Source organism: Macaca thibetana, chromosome 3, assembly GCF_024542745.1.
Source record: "Macaca thibetana thibetana isolate TM-01 chromosome 3, ASM2454274v1, whole genome shotgun sequence".
Taxonomy (NCBI): Eukaryota; Metazoa; Chordata; class Mammalia; order Primates; family Cercopithecidae; genus Macaca; species Macaca thibetana.
In genome coordinates, this window is record NC_065580.1 from 124,539,673 (window position 1) to 124,559,980 (window position 20,308).

A 20,308-nucleotide genomic window follows, 5' to 3' on the forward strand; every position below is an offset into this window, starting at 1 on the left:
TCAGTAATCCATAAGCTTCCTGAACTCAGCCTTTCGGGTTTTTATGGAGGCTTCGTTATGCAATCATAGTTGATTAAATCATTGTCCATCGATGATCAACTCAATCTTCAGTTCCTCTCCCCTTTCTAGAGGTTAGAAAGTGGGGCTGAAAGTTCCAACCCCCTCATTACACAGGTGATTGGTTCCCAGGGAAACCAGCCCTCATGCTAAGGTTATCCAGGAGCCCACTGAGAGCCACGCTGTTAGAACAAAAGGTGTGCCTGTCACTCAGGACATTACAAAGGAGCTCTGTGTCAGAAACTAGGGTTAAAGAACAAATACAGAACAAATGATTCCTTCAGCACCCCTACTGCAAGGATTTTAAGAACTCTATCTCAGGATAAAGATCTGAGGGTAAAGACAACGATATTTATTTCTTATTACAGATACCAAGAAAATAACACATTAATAGTAAATTAATACTCAAACATTATGCAAAAATAGCAAGGAACTGTCACTTTAAATATATTAAAGTGAGAAAGGTAGAAATATAAATATAAATACACAAATAAAATATTTAGCTTGAAGCAAACTCTTTTTAAGATACTTTATATGTAAAAAAATCTTTTATATGTATTTACATATATTTTATATGTATATGTTATATTTATATTTATATGTTTGCATATATGTTTATGTATCTATATTTACATTCATATATGTTTGTTATATATTATATATCAATGTTACATTTTAAATGTAAGTTACTTTATTCTGTCATTATGCATATATACATACATATTCAAATTCAGAAATATGCATATAGATATCCACCTACAGGATTTAAACCTTATTTTCTAATCAAAGTTTTGTAAGCAGTAGAGTTTAGTAATTGTAAATACATAAAAAGAATTTTCTTCTACTAAAGGTCATCATTTCCATATAGAAAGGATCAAAATCCTCATTTTTTTCTAAATACAGCTAAGAAAAAATTATTGTTTAATAGCTAAGCATTTTGAAAGTCTGTGATGTTAAGCCTACTTAGAAGTTACATTAGTACATCAGCTAAGGCTGTAATGAGCTGACTATGCCTGTCTCCTTTGACTGATGGTAGCCATTTGAACAAACAAACAAACAAAGCCTCAAGGCAGCTGTTGAAGTAGACACAGTAACCCATTAAATTATTTTAAGATAAAGCCATAATAAATGTTTCAGATCATAGACTGTTCACATAAGATTTCTCTTATTTTGTTTTAACCGGAAGAAAATTACATACTTCAAACCATTATGTTAAGAACATAGTTTTCATTAACTCTAGATTTTATTTTGAACCAGTTAGCACGCCGGAAAGCAGGAAACAGAGCTAAGTGCTGATCACTGAAAAATTAATACACGTGAAAATGAATAAATTCTGAAACTAATATTGTAATTCTTAATACAAATAGTTTATGATTTTATAAGCATATTAGGTCAAAATACAAAACAAATTGTTCATTCAAAACCTGCATCACATTGTCAGTAGTTGGCTTGTAACGCCAAAAGTGCACTATATGTTTCTTAGTAACTTGACATGAGATTCTATTCCAGGAAACTCTGAGATTCTGCCATTTTAATTACAGGTGCAAGAGCAAACCCTCATTCTCTTGTCCCACCTTAACCTACCTTGAAGCACATATATAAAACCAAATGATTACTTGGGACATTTCAAACTAAACTGCTTTCACTTCAGGCTGTCTCTCAGGAATACCTCATTTACTACTCCACATCTCTAAAATCATTTTAGAAATTGTCTTCAGGGCAATAAGAATAAAAAAGGAATGAAGGCCCATAAGCTGCAGATATTTAACAGATAAATATGCTATTTATAAGCAACAAATTTTTGCACTCCGGAATTTCAAAGTACGTAATGGCTTTTGGGGAGAGATATGCATTTAAGCTGAAGGATCCGAATGCTTTGAGGGACGTATACTCCAGAATGTTCTGCTTCAGAAAACACTGTTTCTAAAAATCACTTTCAGGGAAAGGGCCTATTTTGGCTCACTGTTAAATGATTGCATTTCCAGTTCATTCATCTGACATCCACCGGAATTCTCTGTAGAGTCAGAGAGTGAAGCAAGCTTCAGTTAGTATCTCAGAAGACACATGAGATGTGGATGTCAACTGGGCCCATTCAAATCTACGAGTATGACCAGGAATATCTGGAAATTATGTATCAAGCCAAGAAAGGTAATAGCTTTCTGAAAGCAAATAGTTTAAATGCTTAGAGTACAACATGGAGGAAATAAAGGAAGTGTTTATCTGTGAGAGAGGACACAGTTAATCCACTTAATTTGAATTTGAATTAAAACCACTCTGCAAAGGTATTCCAGATCATTCAGCCAATTGTGTAAGCAAAATATTTTTTATTTGTCTTTCCTTTTGAATAAATTAAAAATGCTTTGAATTTCAGAACAGGAATGACTATAGGGGCATCTTAATAATATTGTAATGACATATGGAATAACTGTCTAAATTGTTTCCTTCAAATGTCCTCTAGCTTTTATTATTTTTTAATTATTAAACATACCAAAATTACAAAATATTTTATCTAGTGTATTTTAAGCTTAAAGAATGATACTAAAACCAATGCATCCATCTTAAGAAATGATGTCACTGTGAGGCCTCCGAGCCCAAGCCAGGCCATAGCATTCCTTGTGACTTGCACGTATTGGCCCAGATGGCCTGAAGTAACTGAAGAATCACAAAAGTAGTGAATATGCCCTGCCCTGCCTTAACTGATGACATTCCACCACAAAAGAAGTGAAAATGGCCGGTCCTTGCTTTAAGTGATGACATTACCTTGTGAAATTCCTTTTCCTGGCTCATCCTGGCTCAAAAATCTCCCCTACTGAGCACCTTGTGACCCCCACTCCTGCCCACCAGAGAACAACCCCCTTTGACTGTAATTTTCCTTTCCCTACCCAAATCCTATAAAACGGCCCCACCCCTGTCTCCCTTCACTGACTCTCTTTTCGGACTCAGCCCGCCTGCACCCAAGTGATTAAAAAGCTTTATTTCTCACGCAAAGTCTGTTTGGTGGTCTCTTCACACGGACGCACATGACAGTCACCAATTCTTTTAAAACCTGCCCTGCACACCTTACATCATATCATCTCCCCACCCCCACCGTGGGGCAAATAGCTGCTAGCCTAGGTTCCTCTAAAATACTCCCTTGAATTTCTTTAAAGGTTTTACCACCTATGAATGATTCTCTAAACAATATGTTGTTCAGATTTGCCTGGTTGGACTTTACAATAAACCAGTCATTTTGTGTGTCTTCTTTTCAAGTCAGGATCTTGCTCTGTCACCCAGGCCAGGCTGGAGTGCAGTGGCACAATCAGGACTCCCTGCAGCCTTGACCTCCTGGGCTCAAACAGTCTTCCCCAACTCAGCCTCCTCAATACCTAGGACTACAGATGTGTGCCACCATGCCTGGCTAATTGTTATACTTTTTTATAAAGAAGGGATCTTGTTATGTTGCCCACGATAGTCTTGAACGTCCGGTCTCAAGCAATCTGTCCGCCTCAGCCTCCCAAAGTGCTGGGACTACCATGCCCAGGCCTTCTGTGACTTTCTTTTTCTGTTCCCCAACATTCGATTTCTGAGTTTGTCCAGGCTGATGTCTAGCTCTGATTCACTATTTTCCCCTCTGGATATATTATGTCAATAAGCCAAAATTTATTCATCAGTTGTTAGACATTTGAACTGTTTCCCCTTGAGGCCATGGCAACCAATGTTGCCACAAACATTCTTTTGTATTTCCACTGGGACACAGACACAATAAATCCCTCACACTAATTACCTAAGAGTGGCATCTTTTACATTCATAAAATTGCTGAGTATTTTTGTTTCTATTCTCTGGAAGAATTTACACAAAATTCTAAGTATTTGTGTATTGGATGTTTGGTTTAAAAAAAAATCACCTATAAAACCATCTGGGCAAGGTATTTGTTTTGGGAAGAATTTTAACTTTGTTTTCTATTTTGATAATTGTGCTGTTTGAATCTAAAGTTGAGTTTCTTGCAAAGCAGACTCAGTTATATTCCCTGTGGATATGAGGTGTCTGGCCCCTGCTTCCAATGTCCAGCACAGCTAAATTGGGGCAAACAACAACAGTTGCAGTGTTGAAGTACATTTCCCAGCCCACAAGTGGAGGATGCATTTCTCATTTGATGTTTCTCCCTTTTCTGCGGCCCCCGGCTGTCATCACTACCGAATAACAAACCTCTTTCCCAGAACCCACATAGGGGCATTCTACCTCAGCGTGGATTGTGAGCAGCCATAGCAATGGCTTGATTTAGCATGTACTATTGATTTCCCATCTAAATGTTGCAGATATTCTCACATTTTAATAAAGGGTAATGTTTTTGTCATATAGCTTTTTCTAAAAATTCCAATTTAATTTTTTCTGCAGTAATGAGTGACTCACAATTTGACTTAATTGTTCGTCTGTTAGTGATTTGCTATGTAGTTATTTCTAAAGGCTAACAGAGCCAATGAGCCATCGTTAAAGAAAGCTGTAGCTTTTAAATGACATTTAAAAAAATCAGTTGCTGATTCTTTTTCCTCATATTTCCTTTTTGCAAATGTATTTTCTGTTTTCCATGTTCTGTTCTGAAAACTGAATATATGTTTGCTAAGTTAATCATCACCACATTCTTTGGAGATAGGAACTAATACTATCTTACACAGATATTAAGACGAAGACTCAGAATGGTCAACAAAATTTTTCAAAATCACCTCACTAGTAAGTGGAAGGGTCAGAATTTAATTCTGCGGGCAGAAATTATGCACAAGACTTTCCGCTGAGGCAACTGTAAGGATATTCTATTTTCAGTGTGTCTATAGGTTTTTCTTTATGGTTGAGCATCACAGAAGGTCTCTGAGTGATCAGTTATAGATTATACAGTAAGTTTCCTTAATATGATTTTTAAATAAACAAAGGTTTTGACTAAAAATGAAAAGGCAGACTAGGAATTGAGCATAGCAGAATGTCTAGCAATATAATAAACAGCATCTGAGACAATTACTGAATTGGAAGTTAGTGTTGAAGAAATTATGTAGAACGCAACCCAAAGATAAGGAAATAAGCATATAAAAGAGAGATGGAAAGGTATAGGAGAGAAAACGAAAAGGTCAAACATACTACTCATCCGAGTTTTAGGAGGAGAGAAAAAAGATAGGGATGGAGCAGGATGATAGTCTAAGAGGTAACATGTGAGATTTGTTTAAAACTAATGAGCAAAATGAATCTTTAAATTCAGGAAAGCTAGCAAACATCACACCAGGTACATGAAAGTACAGAATAAAACTACAAAACAAGCAAAGCAAAGAAAATAATTTAAAACAGCCAAGAGAACAGAGATTTCCTGTAAAAGAATGGTGATTAGACCAACAATGGGCGTCCCCATATACTAATGGAAGCCAGAGACAGCAGGATAATATTTTCTGAATTCCTGGAGCCAGCTGAGAATTGCTCAATGAGATATCCTAGGGATGTTTTGCACAAGTGCATCAGGGGGCATGTACCGGGGTATTTTTTGCAGCATGGACTTAAGCAAAATACTACATCATTTAAAATTCATTGAAGGTATGTAGGAACAGCAACATATGAAGATAAAGGTAAATGGTTAAATCTGGAAGATTCAAAGATATTGGCAGGGATTCAAGAAATTTAGAACAGTTGGTTCCTTGACAGAAAACGAGGCCATGTCACCAATAAGAAAATGAGAGAGAACCTTGAAATAGAGTTTTAAAAGGCAGATTCTCAGAGAAAGAAAAAGATGATTTCAGAGATTATCTAGAAAGACAGATTTTACTTAGAACCTATGCTACTGAAATTACAACCAAACTGAAAGTTCCACTTATTTTGTTCGAGAACGAAGTATTATTTACCATTACTTTGTGATAGGGCCTGAGCATGCTCTAGAGTCTTCAAATTTGACCTTCGTCACCTGATTCTTCTATGCCGATGTTATAGTAAAACTAATATGGCTAGAAATTTACAAGCCAAGAAATAACAATTCTGTTTTTATGTCAGGTGTATGTGTTTGTAAATCTATTCACTTTTTTCCATACCACTTGTAAGTACCTAGAGCAAATAGCTACTACCTTTCACAGAAATTACACAGTAGCTTCTTAATTGTTCTTTGTACTTTCGATCTTGCTTTGTCACAATTAATCAATCCTCCACATAGCAAACATAATTATCTTATAACATAACTAAGATCATGTCATACCCATGGTCAACACATCTCATAAAATTCAACACACCAGCATCCCATTACCTAAAAGTCCTTGCGGGAACTGAATCGACCTCCTTCTCCAGCTTGCCCTGGGCTCCTCTTCTATATCTCACAGCTTCTTTCTATTTCGGTGTCTCTCATGAGGCAAAATGCATGGTACTTGATACATTCTCTCGCTTCTGCTCACAACACTCTTCATAGCTCTCCATCTGGCTAACTGATGCATCCTTCCAGTCTCATCCTAAATACCCTTCCCTGGAGAGGCCCTCCCTAGCCACCCAATTTAAATTACTTCTCACTGTTTAACTCTCTTACAACACCTGGCACATGTTCTTATGTTAAAGGACTATTATAGAGACATTCTATTTTACATGTTTTATATGTGTACTAGAGTATTATATTCCTAATTCCTCCTTCCCATGCCATGTATCATTACCCTCATTCATTTCACTTACACATAAGCTATAATCATAGAATGTATCAGTTATTATTATTTTGAACAATCTGTTGTCTGTTAGCTCAATTGAGAATAAGGCAATGGAAGATTTTATTTTATCTTCACTGATTTCTTCCCTAAAGCTTCCCTTTCTTTATGTAGCTCCAAGTTTCTGATCCGTATAATTATTTTTATCTCTAAAGAACTTCTTTAAAAACCACTTTTTTCAAGGCAAGTCTACTGACAATACATTCCCTCAGTTTTTGTTTATCTGAGAAAGTTTTTGTTTCTCTTTCATTTTTGAAGGGTAATTTTGCACGGTACAGAATTACAGACTGGTGGTTTTTCCTCAATACTTTGAATTTTTCACTCTCTTCTCTTCTTGCTTGCCTGGTTTCTGAGACATCTGATGTAATTCTTATAGTTACTCATCTATAAATAAGATATTTTTCCCTCTGGCTTCAGTCAATATTTTTTCTTTATTTTGAATTTTCCGCAGTTTGAATATTATATGCCTGAATATAAGTGTAGGGCTTTCTCCTTCTCTCCTCTTGTCCTTTTTTTTCTTTTTGGCATTTATCCTACTTGGTGTTCTCTTCACTTCCTGAAATTGTGGTTTGGTGTCACATTAATTGGTGAAGTTCTTAGTCATTATTATTTCAAATATTTCTTCTGTTCCTTTTTCTCTTTCTTTTTCTTCTTGCATTCCCTGTGTTTGTATGTTATGCCTTTTGTAATTGTCTCAGATACTTTAATATTCTATTTTAATTTTTGCTTTACTTTTAAATTTTGGAAGTTCTTATTGACATATCTTCAAGTATGGAAATTCTTTCCGCAGGCATGTCCAGTCCATTAAAAGCATTTAAAATTTTTCTGTGACAATGTTTTTGATTCTAGAATGTATTTAATTCTTTCTTAGAATGTCCAACTCTCTGCTTACATTGCCCATCTGTTCTTGGATGTTGCCTGCTTTTACCAAAAAAGCCTTTAACATTATTCTTTCATATTCCTAGCCTTATAATTCCCACATCCCTGCCATATCTGAGTCTGGTTCTGATGCTTGTTCTGTCTTTTCAAGCTGTATGTTTTGCCTTTTAGTATGCCTTGTAATTTTTTGTTGAAAGTATAACATGAAGTGTCTGGTACTGTTTCCTGCAGAGATTTCTGCTTCACTATGCTGTGATTCTCATTATCTGTTTGTCTGTTTCTCCACTTTTAGGCATAGTGGTTCGTCCTGAGACCTCACTTTTCGGTGGGTCTAAGAAGGACTGTTGATTTTCAGTTCATTCAGCTTTTCACTTGTTGTTAGGATGGAGTAACAACTTCCCAGCTTATTCTCAGCCAGGCAAAAGGCCAGAATCAAATTTCCTTTTAAGTACACAGTTTATAAACAGTTATTTTTGTGGCTTTCTTTCTGTTCTTTTTAGCTTTCTAGGAAAGACATTTAAAAAATAATCACCCTACACTTAGCAACTTACGTGTAGTACTACTCTGAGTCTGAAGTACATAGTAGAAAATCTGTCAATATTTCAGATTTAAGGAAAAAGAAATTAGGTCCTGGATATATTTAGTCACTGCAGCAGATATGTGCTACTACTTTTGTGATCATCATTCTGCTTAGACATTCTCCACTGAGTTACAGCTTTTAAAAACTCCTAACTACTAGTTAAAACTAAGAAACTTTTATTTGTGCTTAGATGCACTTTGATCTCCAGTGGGTGTTCACATGAATAACAGTCATTTTTGAAATTCATATACCAAACTACTCTCTCTTAGATGGTGTTTACTTGTAAGAACACCAGGCAATATGTTCTAATCATTGCCTTAAGGTTTACGGTGGGTTTAACTTCTGTAAACATTAATGAGAATCACTTGGCTGCTTCTATGCATAAAGTACTAGAATCCTGTCCCTAGGTTATGTCGCTTTTGCATTTGTATGGCTAACACATGTCACTAAAACATAATGGTAAACATAACTACTTGGAAATCATGTTTCACCTTTTCCTCCTGTGGATCCCAAATCAAATTGCAACCAATTAATTGTGGTTACAACACCACTGCAGAGTAATTTTCAATAGGAATATATTAAGAGAGCCTGCATCATTTCTGAAGTTTTAACTGATAAGAAGTGACAACTCTCAGAAAGGCAATCCTTACAAATCCACAATATACAAAGATAGGAAAAGTAAATATGATCTTCAATATAATTAGACAAAGAAATTGGCAGATATAGTTAATTCTTAAAAGTTCTGCCAGGACCCTATGCTTAAAAACTGCAGGGTAATTTAAAGTATTCCAATCAAGTTTGGATTCCATTTTTGTGGCTGATCATCCGCAAGTACATTTTTCCTAAATAAAGAAATAATATTTGTAGAACTTTAAAATATCATCTCATCTCTCCTGGCTTTCATGTGCTCTGTGAGAACTTGATTAGCCCAGGGAAGAAGAAGAGATATTTGAGTGGCCTGGACATGGCATGTAAAAATGACTCAGCCAATAGCTGGAAAGAAGCTGCTGGCCTGCAGGTCAGTATTTACTGGGGTGTGGTGAATTAAAACCAAATGTGCAAGCATGGACAGCTGAGGAAATTCTTCTCAGTGCTATTTGCCAGCCGTGTTCCACAAAGCGGAGATAAAAGAGGTGGCAGTCAGGCAAGGTCCCTGTTCTCATGATCCTTACCTTCTAATGGGGAGAGACAGTGTATTTGGCCAGTGAGTACTGCTCCAACTCCTAGGACTGAGGGCCACTTTATACTCTTAAAAATTGAGATCTTGTAAAAACTTTTGTTTATGTGAGTTATATCCACTGATATTTACTGTAGTCAGAATTAACACTGTGGAATTTTAAGATTTTATTTATTTATTTATTTTTAAATAACAAGAAAGTCATTACATATTAACATGAAAATATTTTTATGAAAAAATAACTCCATTTAAAGAAATTAAAACAATGAAAAGAGTGTCATTGTTTTACAATTTTGCAAATTTTTGTAATATCTACTTTCATTGAAGATGGCTGGATTCTCATATTTGTGTCTGCGTTAAATATTGTTATATGTTGTTTTGGATGAAGTATATAAAGAAAATCTACCTTGGAAAGGGTAGGCATATTTTAATAACCTTTAATAACCTTTCAGTTATTATTTGATACTACACTGAAGGGTAGCTTCATAAAGATGAATTGCTATGTGGGATCTGAAGTCGTATCAGCGAAATTTCCAGACTCCTTTATATACAAATCCTTTCATCTTGCACTTTGAATGGATCTTTTACCCATTCATGATTCTGTAAAATCATGTATTAGTCATTTGAAAAATAGTGAATCACAGGTTTATGAAGATCTTCCAAATGTTGACACATTTAATTACACTATATATATAATCGGATTTGTTAGTATCATCTCAAATATCATCAAAAAGACTTTAAATCTTGGGAAGCTGTCAACGGTAGCAAATACAAAGCTTTAATTTTATTATTGGCAACAAAATACCATCAGTTTTATGATAGGCTCGCTTTATTCATTTTCAAAAAAATAAAGAATCTTCAGTCATTTATTCAAGCAAAGATGATTCTTTATGAAAAAGTCTCTAGTCCAGTTCACAACTTAATTTCACGAGCACTTTTCCTCAAGAATTCTGTCATACTCTGGTATGCTGTGGAAGTGCTTAACACAGACTTCTATTTCATAGCACAGGACATTAATAATACCGGTACTAATAGCTCAAAATACAGTGAAGTTAACTTTTTGTGCTTCATCATGAGACTTTTTTTTTTTTTTTTTTTTGAGACAGAATCTCATTCTGTCATCTAGGCTGGAGTGCAGTGGTATGATCTCGTCTCACCACAACCTCCACCTCCCAGGTTCAAGCGATTCTCCTGCCTCAGCCTCCTGAGTAGCTGGGATTACAGGTGCTCACCGCCATGCCTGGATAATTTTTGTATTTTTAGCAGAGACAAGGTTTTGCCATGTTGGCCAGGCTGGTCTCTAACTCCTGACCTCAGGTGATCCACCCACGTCGGCTTCCCAAAGTGCTGGGATTACAGTCGTGAGCCACCACTCACAGCTAACAGACATTCTTAAGTAAAACTGGCTTTATGTATTTATTTATTTGTTTTACTGCAAGTATTGCAAATGAAGAGTTCAATGAGCTGCTAGTACAGCTTGCTGCCACTGCACAACATGCACTGAGCCATCGCAGAGTGCGATGGCTTAGTATAATTAAAAATTGTTTTCAATTTTTGTAAACTTGTTGAAAGTGTTGTGAATACATGGGATACACTTTGAGAACCATTGGAGTAAACAAATAAATTATCCAAATAATCACAGATATGATAAGGGTTGCAATTATAATAAAATATGATGGGGGATGATTGATCACTGGAATACAACTTACTAAAGAGTTCTTTCTGCACTTCCCAATCAAAGCTAGTAATATGTCTGCTAAGTAACCTGGATGACTATTACTTGTCTTGATTAGGCTTGATTAGAACACTCCACAATACAAATTATTTATCAGAAAAGTGACTGATAATTTAGTTTTGTGTAAAAAAAAATTATAAGCTCCATGAATGCATATTTTGTTCTATTAAACTTTTATTCTTAATAACTTATTCTGGATCCGACATAAGTTATATATGTGTGCGTGTGTGTGTGTGTGTGTGTGTGTGTGTGTGTAGAATGAATAAATTATTGAGACCAGAGAGGACATAAATTTGAGAGAAAGAATTGGTTGAGTTCTGTTTCTCCATTATGAACATGAAAGGGGTCTAGGCTGTCTACTTGGCAGATGGCTAATGCAAGGTGGAATATGTGAGACTGGCCCTTAGCAGAGAATCTGGGCTGGAGATAGAGATATGGACACTCTCAGCTTACAGCTGCCAATTAAGACTAATCTCACACAAGACTTGCTAATAGTCTGTAAAGGAAAAATGGCCAGGGATAAAATCCTAAGGCACATTGACATTTGGAGAGTAAGTGAGAATCTTAGAGAATAAATTGAGAAGTGCTTCCCTACACACCTGCCCTAACCCAAAACTATCACTTTTCCTACACTAATTGTTATTTTGCTTATTTATCTAACTCTTCAAAGAACAGATTTTAATTCATTTTACTTTACAGGTTTAACAGATTTTAATATGAGTTTATTTTAATCATCTTTGTATCCCTAGCAACTAGCACAAAATACTCATCAAGTTCGATCTATTTTTTGAGTTACTATTTCAATAAATGTAAGTTTATCATTTAAATTTTTGGGGTTTATTTCACTCAGATTTTCTTTCATTCCTGTTAGGAAACAACCAAGATAAGATTGTTGTTGTAATAGGATTATCTCCAATCATCGGATTGATTAAATGTTCTCTAATCTGTAACTTGCAGTGTTTCTTGAAAAACATCTTTTCTTAGTCCTCGACTTTTTGAAAAAAAAAAAATGGATTTTAGTCAGTGAGCATTAGGAGTTGAAGAAAATGAGTTCATCTTTGGCTGACAAGTCAATAGGATTCTGCTGCTTAGTTTTTTTTTTTTTTTTTTTTTTTAATGTCTCTAAAACTTTCATTCTCAAAATGCATGGGAATAAACCATTCAGAAAGTGCATCAATGACAAAATCATATAGGGCTGTGTATATACATACTTGGTAAAATCTACCTATGATTTTTGAAAATATTTATTAAATTCCAAAACCCAATTCTCTAAACATGTAAGGTCAATATTAATAATTTTTGTTTGATATCAAGAAACATCTTATATCAAACTTGATAAAGGAGTTACTCTCTGAACTACAAAAATCAAATCTAATTTTCAGTGACCTAAAATTAAGAAAAAATAGATCACCATTACCACTAAGTTTGTGTAAAATACAAAATGTCAAATGTATGAATCAGCCTGATATAATTAAGACCTCTGTTCCATGGAACTATTAAAACAGAAATACACTAACATAAGTCAACAAACAAATTGTACAGTGTAAACTATGCATACCCATGTAAACTATGCACATCCATGCATACACACACACTCATATGACAATGTTCCAGAGAAAAATACACTCTTCAATGAACAGCAAATCATGAAATTTAGTTTGCTTTTTCAGTAGCAAATGAAAATATATAGAACTTCAGGAAATGAGAAAGTTGGAGGATTCTTGAAGAGGCCTTGAGCTGTCTTTTAGGGATGAATCATCCCACAAATGCATGAACACAGAAATACCCCATGGATTTTTTACTCACAGTCTGCTGGCCACACAAGGGAGAAGGAGACATGAGATTGTAGGATAGTAGCAGGTACAAAATTGGTACAGGTTGAATAATCCAAATCCAAAAACCCCAAGTCCGAAATGGTACAAAATTCTAACTTTCTGAGTACTGACAAGAAGGCTCTCAAAAAAAAAAAAATACTCATTGGAACAATTCAAATTTTGGATTTTTGGATTCAGAATGCCCAATCAGGAAGGATAATACAAATACTCCAATATAAAAAAAAAAAATCCAAAATTCAAAATACTTCTTCTGGTCTTAAGCATTTTGGATAAGGGACAGTCAACTTGTCCTTTAAATTTAATATGGAAAATAAAATGTTTCATCTAAATTGCTCAGTATTGTACATTATTTTAAATCTGCCATTTCACTGTAGCCTAAAGTCCTCAAGCCAAGGTTGATAAAAATGGTAAATATTAACTTAAATTACAGAATACATTACAGATAAAGTCAATGTCCACATCATGTCTCTGTAGAAGCCAGCTGTTTACAGGCACTAGTGGGATACCTTGCCCTTAAGAGGCTACAGTCTGATGTGAGTTGCTTTATTCTCATCCCGCAAACACTCAATCCTCTCCAGACACATGTACTCAGGGCTGTATCTAGGTTTAGGGGATCTGCCGAAGCTTACACAATTTAGAGAAAACAGCTTAAAACTGGCCAACAAAATTATACCACATCTTAAAATATGTTGCCTTTTGAAACCTAAGCTTCTGGCTGCATGCATTTCCAGCTTTGCGACTCCTCCTCTCCATGTCTGTCCAGCCCCAGCCCTGCAGGACACATCTTCACTGCCATGTCATCTTCGGTTCCTGACCTAGTGACACCAGCTTACCCACTCTTAGTCACTCGATCTCCTCTTCAGCTTTGCCTCAAACTTACACAGACAATTCTGGACTTTCAGACATTTGGATTTTAGAGTTTTGCACATTAGAACTCACAGATGCCACCAGCTTACTTTCTGTTTCCTGTTGTTGATTTCATACGACTTCCTGCGGACCTGAGGGCCAGACTCCTCTCTGATGGAAAACATCCAACCTCAATTGACTGAGCAGGAATGCCTGTACCTGGCAGGGTAGAACATGCGGCCCAATGCTAAGCACGATCTCTGCCTGTGGCTTGTGAAGAATGCTGTTTGGGATCTGATCTATTTACTGGTTGTTCCATATGAGTATATGCAGTTTTCCTTCTCTGAACCTGATGTCATTACTTTACCACCATAGCTTTATCTGGCTGGCTGCCTCCTGTCACACTACCCCGTGCGCTGGTCACAGAAATACACTTGGGCTAGAAAAAAACCAAGGCCTTGAGTGAGCAATTGCCCCATTGGCTAAATCTTGGGCAAGGCTTTCTCCTGGGACTTATTGCTGGAAAATTACACCAAACGTTCTCTACTTGGCTTTGAAAACATTCTTTTGATTTTCATTTTTACCACTATTTAATAATAATTCTGCTCCAAACCAAAGCAACTCAGTTTTAACAATCTGTTAGTACTGTAAACTCGTATACTTTTAAAATGTCCAAAGGTACCTCTTTCATGAGTCAGGCAATAACAAAAAGTCTATATCTCAATATAATCAAATATGTTCTTTAAAGAATTTTAGAAAAGTTACTGGAACAAACAAACGTATGCTCTTTTCAATAACGTTGTAATGGAAGTTGAACATTTTTATAGTTTCTTTTTTTCTAATAGTGATTCCATCAATAGCATCCATGTATACCGTCTAACTTAATCTTCACCTCAACTCTGGGAGTCAGTGAAGGATAATATAACCTCCAATAACATCATTCTCTTGATATTTTGAGAATAATATTTTGGAGATATTATCTGTGCAGTTCAACAGCTTTAGCAAAAGATTTACCTCTTTCAGCAAAGCAGAAATTTAGCCTGACAGAAGTGGGGAGGTAGAGAATTGATGTCAAAAAAGTTTTCCCTTTCCTTTCTCAATTTAGAGGAAGGGTCATGGAATGTGGGTCTGAATGAGAGTCACATAGTTTTGAATTTCATGTGGAGCCCAAAACACCACAAGCTGTATACCCTTCAATCAAAATGAAAATTGTAGTTCTGAGCTGCATTTCTATCAGAGAAAAGCAAATGTTGTGATTTTTGCACTGAAATCAAATTTAACTAGAATGATTCAATAAAATGATAGTGTCATTACAAATGTTGCACTCTTTCTTAAAGTTTGATTAGTCTAGACACCTGAGTTGAAAAATGACTGTTGCCTGATACTTCAAAGCACACTTGACAACTTTGATTAAATATTTATGTTAAATGTAGATGACTTAAAATGGAGTGTGTTCCAATCAAGACACTAGCAAGCAGAACATACGTAACTAGTCAGCACTAGAGTTCTGGTTTCAGGCAGTTTGATTTGAAGTTCAGCCAACTCCAGAGGTGCAGTTCTCCAACTTCCACTACTTAAATGGGGGTCATGGCAGGTCTGCGTTTCACATGGTAGTATCCAAGCAACTCAATATCCAGTAATTCCCTGGAATTGTCGAAAAGAATAAAGAGTAAGCAAGGAGCAGCTTGTGGTATTCTCTCTTCCCTCTTCATATTACAGCCATAAACCCCCAAATATACTCTCTCGTAAACAAAATTTTAGAGCACCGTTGAGGGCAACTCTCTTAATCTTTTAAAACGTTTTAAAAACGTTTGTAATTCCAGTTCTTATTCCTAATTACTTGAGAATTTATATGTGTTTGTTCAATTCAAAACAACCCTATTGCCTTTTCTTTTAAAGTAGGCTATCCATAACATATTTGCATTTATGTTCTGAGAGAAATAATTAATATCGGCTTAATTGCTGAAGTCAGGAACTTGGAAGCCATGTTTAGCTTTCCTTTGTCATTCCTCCCACACTGTAGCTGATGGAAAGCATCATGAAGCCTACCTGACATGCTTTGTATCTGTCATCGTCCACACCAGCCCTAAACGCAGACTGGCTCTCCATGGCCTTGCGTCAGCCTAGACTGTGGTGCCAACTCTAACTCATGCTTTGGCTTGTGTGCATCTCTACACCCCCACAATCTAGCCACACATTCCAGAAAGATCTTAAGCAAATCCAGTCTGACATTTTGGTTGCTTTGAATCTACATTCATTAATTCTAAAGGCATTGCTTACATTTTTACCATTCGACTTTTTTGCTTTTTACCTTTGTATCATATTTTACAAAGATAAGTACATAATTTTTGTTTTGATTGTATTTACTTAAAAAATACATGCTTACTTCACAGAAAATCCAATGACAATTTTTTTTAAAAGTGAAAACTGAGCCAGGCACAGTGCGTCACGCCTGTAATACCAGCACTTTGGGAGGCCGAGGTGGGTGAATCACTTGAGGTTAGGAGTTTGAGACCAGCCTAGACAATGTGGTGAAAACCCATTACTATTAAAAATACAAAAAATTAGCTGGGCATGGTGGGGGTGCCTGTAATCCCAGCTACTCAGGAGGCTGAGGCAGGAGAATCGCTTGAACCCAGGAGGTAGAGGTTGCAGTGAGCCAAGGTTTTGCCATTGCAATCCAGCCTGGGTGACAAGAGCAAAAGTCTTCTCTAAATAAATAAATAAATAAATAAATAAATAAAACAAATAAATAAATAATTTTTTTAAGTGAAAACTGAATGACCTCTACACTGTACTCACTCAAGATTAATCAGTGTCAGCAGAGTATTGTGGCTTCCTATTGCTGACAGCATAAATTTTACCATCCTTAGAATTCTTTTTTGGACCTTCTCTCCCTTTTTCCTTGCGAAGTGGAGCACAGACTGGAATGGGAGAAAAATGCACAATGTGTTTGAACTTTTGCCTCTGTTTACTGCACCCATTTGTTTCTCAAACATGAGATTAAACAACACTTAATCTAGCCAAGCTTTCCTATTGGCTTCTCTTAGTTAGCGCTTTTTGTTTAAAAGAAAAGCAGATACCCAAGCCATCACTAGTTGGGCACTAGCGGTTGCTTTCAGGATATACAGGTTATTTGAAAATGAAGCTTCAGTTATGATAGATTTCATGGAAGCTGCAATTAGCATTGAGACAGCATCATCATCCTTCTTTCTGGTATCTCCATTTTTACCTTACGTCATCTCTGATGCTCTCTGAAGCCAGGCTCTTTCCGGTAGTTGAACACCTTGTATTTGCTGCTTCCTCATAATGCCGATTGGTACATAAGTTTGATTGTCTTGGTCCTGTCTTAAAGTTACACAGGCTTCTGCCTTTTGCCTTCCTGTTTGTTTACCCAGCTTTCATATTTCCCAGTTGAAAATTACTGCAAAAAATACTTTGGGTAAAACGTATATTTTTCCTTTTAGGTCACAAGATGTACATCACCGGCCCTAGCTGGATTTTCCCAGGGTCAGGTGCCCATTCCTACATGATCAAAGGTAAGGATGGAGTTGGCCCTCTGTGTGAGCTGGTGGCGGAGGGGGTGAGATGGTTAATTTCATGTGTCAACTTGTCCAGGTTATGGTGTCAAGTTCTTTGGTCAAACACTAATCCAAATGCTGCTCTGAAGGTATTTTATAAATGTTACAATCAATTGACTTTAAGTAAAATAAAAATCATCCTTGATAATGCAGATGAGCTTCATTCAACCCATCAAAGACCTTAGGAGCAAAAACTGAGGCTTTCGAAGAAGAAGGATTTCTGCCTCCAGATCTTACCACAGAAATCCTGCTGAGTTTCCAGATGTCAGGTTACCTTACAGATGTGGGACTTGCCAGCCCCATAGCTACATAAGCCAATCCAATCCTTAAAATATCTATCTATCTATCTTTCTATGTCTATTTGTCTATCTATCTATCTATCTATGTCTTTTTATGTCTATTTGTCTATCTGTCTATCTCTATCTATCTATCTATCTGTTTTTCTCTATGTTTATTTGTCTATCTGTCCATCTATATCTATCAATCTATTTATCTATTTATCTATCTGTGTCTATTTGTCTATCTGTCCGTCTATCTCTCTATATCTATCTCTGTCTATCTCTATCTATCTCTATCTAGATCTATATATATATATCTATTTATCTATCCATCCACCATCTCTATCTGTCTGTCTGTATCTAGTTGTCTAACTATCTATCTATCTCTGTCTATCTATTGGTGTGTCTAGTTGTCTATCTATTGATATCTCTGTCTGTCTGTCTGTGTCTAGTTGTCTGTCCATTTATTTGTCTGTCTATCTATCTATCTATGAAAATCACATCTATCCTATTGCTGCTGTTTCTCTGGAGACTTTTGACCAATATGTGAAGTAATCTCTGTTTCGAGGCAATAGTGGGTTGGCACCATAGAGCATTCCTTTGACAGTGTTCTGTTGTGTTAACAAGGTAATTTTAACTGCTGTTACAAAAAAACCCGAAAGGTCAGCTCCAACAATGGAGATGAATGCCTTGCACACATAGGCCTACTGCATGTGTTCCTGGTGAGGACTTGGTTTCCACACACTGTGAGGTGCTCAGGCCTCTCCCATCATGGGATTTTACCTTCTCCTAAAGCCTTGGTATCCTTCCATACAGCTGTTGGATGAGGAAAGAGGGTGGAGCCTAACGGAAGAGCTTAACCTTTTCCGTTAGGCTCCCTGGCACAGAAGTGATATTCTTCAATTCTCTTCAAGTTCTATTGATGTAACAGATTATGAGTCCTCACATGTTTTCAAGAGTTTGGAAAATAATCTCCCTTGCCAGGTTGCCAGTCTTCAAAGGGAGGTCTATACTGTGGAAGGAAAAGGAAAAATTTATGTGCATTTACCCTGTTTAATACACTCATCATATATAGCATTTTTCCAACAGCAACAATAATACTCTTGATTTAGTATATAATAATATGTCATATACTTAATATACAAAATATTTTCCTTGCTAACCTATATGATTTCAAATGCCTGGAACAATAAATAATTCATGTCATTATTTGAGAGTATGTAAATTTTAATATGTTAAGATATACTGGCAAAGTTCTAAAAGTCGTGATTTTATTGGAGGCCAAATAATGTACATATTTGTTTGTCTGAAGACTTGAGCCAAAAGGAAACTAATACAGTTTTGAGCTACAATATGGACATAATGTCATGAAGCAGGAACATTACGCTTCATTTCAGGACACTTCTGCTGACCTGCACCTAGAATGCCCTGTTCTGTGCCAATGCCTCAGATGTAAGAATGATGAAGTGCATGGGTTGGAATGCAGAGAACAATGAGAAAAAGAACTGAGTTGTGGGAAGACGTGAGGAAAGGATGTGAGGCTCTTAATAACAGCTGCCAAGTACTGCAGTCGGGAATCCGGAGCAAAGCGATTCGTTCTGACCACTGCCTATAAATAAACGGGATTTTATTTTTCAATACTTTTGTTTAATAGTACCTCCTTCATTACATGTGAACAGCATTCCAGGATAGTAAATCATGAAATGGGAATAAAGCCTGTAATTTTAATTAACATATTTTAAAATGTTTCTAATTTGTATGCATTTGATCAAATTTTCATTTGCATTGAGCTATTTTTTTCTTTCTCATATAATGTTTGACATTACCATTTCTTTCTTTAATGAAATACTAATATTTAATAAAATATTTTACAGTCTTAATATGACTTGTCAGGAATTTTTCTTCCTCAAACATTTGTGTGATGAAAACGAAACCTCACTATGTGTGGAATCTCAGCTGACAAGTAAAAAGAAGCATTTTTGTATTAGCGATATCTTGTTCCCTCTTGCAATGTTTCCTTCCTCTCACCTCCATGTGGCCAAAATAAATGATCAGAGTGGCTCATCCTCACTACTGTCTCCCTTGCAGTGCAGCGCCTGTAATCATGCTCTAGGCAAGCAGGTACTCATCTGGGGACAGGCTGCAGTAATGGAGCATGCAATGCAAAAACTGGCATTAAAACTACATCGGGCACAGTGGCTCACACCTGTAATCCCAGCACTTTAGGAGGCAGAGGGGTAGACCACCTGAGGTCAGGAGTTCAAGACCAGCCTGGCCAACATGGTGAAACCCTATCACTACTAAAAATACAAAATTAGCAGGGTGTGGTGGCAGGTGCCTGTAATCCCAGCTACACAGGAGGCTAAGGCAGGAGAATCACTTGAATCTGGGAGGCAGAGTTTGCAGTGAACCGATATCACACCACTGCACTCCAGCCTGGGCAACAAGAGCAAAACTCTATCAAAAGAAAAAAAAAACAAAACAAAAAACAAACAAAAACTACATCACCTGCAGACATGCTTTCTAAATATTCTTTTTTCTGTTTTTGTTTTTTTGGTCAGATATAAAACATATGTATCTGCTCATTTCATTGCAAATAGAGGCTCTAATTGGTCTCAACTCTGTGCTCGGTGCCCACAAAGGCATTCTG

General features: G+C 36.3%; 1 long non-coding RNA gene across 1 annotated transcript; it reads left to right on the forward strand.

The window, feature by feature from the left end:
- The first annotated feature begins 271 nt into the window (after window positions 1-271).
- LOC126950290 (uncharacterized) lies at window positions 272-19,531 on the forward strand. The gene is made up of 3 exons (XR_007724151.1): window positions 272-393; window positions 17,267-17,338; window positions 18,590-19,531. It is a non-coding gene; the product is annotated as an uncharacterized LOC126950290 (long non-coding RNA).
- The last annotated feature ends 777 nt before the right edge of the window (window positions 19,532-20,308 follow it).